Genomic DNA, 1883 nt, shown 5'->3' on the forward strand with positions numbered 1-1883 from the left:
AAACCTCTAGTTCTGCTTTAATAGATCTAGACTCAGTTACAAGAGACAAAACATTCAGGTTGATGATTGAAATGAAATCAGGGTTTGAACCGGGATCAGCAGAACCTGCTCAGCTGATCCTGTTTAACCAGAGACTGTCCTCACTCTGCTCACCTCACTGACATGATGATCAATGATTATATAGGAGCTACAGTTTAGTTCAACTTTTCGGTTTATTTTCTGTTTGTATTTATATTCTGACCAGTTACTGCAGAATGAATAAATCAGTTGTTCTGGTTTCTGGGTTAGTTTCTCCTCGTGATTTGATGATTTTCATCAAATCTTCTCTTCTTCCTCATGAAGATTTTATTATTTTTCCTCTGATTTCATTTCAGATCTACTTTCTGGTTCTACTGCTTTGAAAGAAGAAACTAAAAACCATGTGAGTTGTGACGTCATCAGTCATAATATCTCTCACATTTACTTTCAGTTTAAAGTCAGTCTGTTGTTCAGATCTTCTTCTTCATCTCTTTGGATCGTTTGAACAAACTGTAAGTTTGATTTGTTTCCTACTTAAACTTTGTCTTCAGAAACTTTCCTGTTTGATTTTTCTCTCTGAAGTTTGGAGAAACAGATTCACTTTTGATTTCAGCTCAAAGTTTCATCTCTTCCTTTTAAAGGTTAATTTTCAGGATTATTAAATTAGTGATGAACTGCAATCAATCAACATGAACAGCTGATATTTTGTTTTTCTCTGATCAATCTGCTTCATATTGTCATGATGTGTAGTCGTGAGGGAGACGCCGGTGAACCCAGATAGTCATGATGAAAATTATGATTTAATGAAGAACCTGGAGAACAACTCAAAATCCAAAATCACTGGCAGCACAGAGGACAGAAACAGACGTTAGACGAGGATCTGACAAGTGACAAAGACAACAGGTGGGTTTAAATACAAAGGGAGGTAAACAAGGGAACGAGATACACCTGGGAAAAATCAACGGGGAAACAGGATAACAAATAAACATGGAAAACTATCGATCCTGAAACATATGTCTTTATCCTGAATTCAAACTCTGAGTTCTGTTTCACATAACATGAATAGCAGATTAAGCCAGAATTTTTCAGATATCCTGGCTTAATAAAGCCTTGATTGTGTTTCACAGAAGCAGGAGCACAAAGGTTACAATGGTGATTTATCCTTTTCAACTATCCTGCTCCAAATCACACTAACAGTCATAATTAGTTCAGCCTGGTGCTTCACACCTATCAGAAACCAGAATGTTTGTCATTGATTTCACCTTCTTATCTGCCTGATTTGGTCTTTTTTCATCCTGAATTAAAATACTACAAATTCATTTTGGTATTCAGTCATGTACCACTTGTTTTATTACACTATGATGGTAGTTGTTTTTTATGTTACCAACATAAAAACAGAGCCTGTGGTTCAGGAGCAGGAGAAGTGAGAGAGAAGAGGGTGATGGTGGTGGGCGGGTCCCAGAACAGGAAGCCCAAGTGAGCGACGCAGCTACTTGGTTCATTGCAACAGGCTGCAGTACAGGGACATGATGAGGGACGGGGGCGGCAAAGGCAGTGAGTTTACAGTGTCTATTTATAGATATTCTCAAGAGTGTTTGCAGGCAAGTCAGTGAACACTGTCCATAAAACCCTAGTCCTAGTACTTGGTAAGTGACAGAGCGGTCATCAGCTGACCTGGGTAGAGCTCTGGATCAGGTCCATAGATGTCATGGGGAAAGGAGCAGGTAGTGGGAGCAGAGCATCTTGTTCATAGCATCCAGGAGAATTTGAGATAGCCTTTGGGAGCCAGATTCAGATGACAAAACCTAACAATCAGCCCAAAACCTGCGAGTAGTGATGGACTCTGACCTGAACCTTCAGAGCCA

General features: G+C 39.5%; 1 long non-coding RNA gene across 1 annotated transcript in view; it reads left to right on the forward strand.

The window, feature by feature from the left end:
* Window positions 1-490: 490 nt before the first annotated feature.
* The window catches only part of LOC103132153 (uncharacterized), an 8737-nt gene continuing 7344 nt past the window's right edge, over window positions 491-1883 (forward strand). Inside the window, exon 1 of the long non-coding RNA XR_001660861.1 lies at window positions 491-530. This is a non-coding gene — a long non-coding RNA (uncharacterized LOC103132153). The remainder of the gene's footprint in view (window positions 531-1883) is intronic.

Source organism: Poecilia formosa, unplaced genomic scaffold (assembly GCF_000485575.1).
Source record: "Poecilia formosa unplaced genomic scaffold, Poecilia_formosa-5.1.2 Scaffold937, whole genome shotgun sequence".
NCBI lineage: Eukaryota > Metazoa > Chordata > Actinopteri > Cyprinodontiformes > Poeciliidae > Poecilia > Poecilia formosa.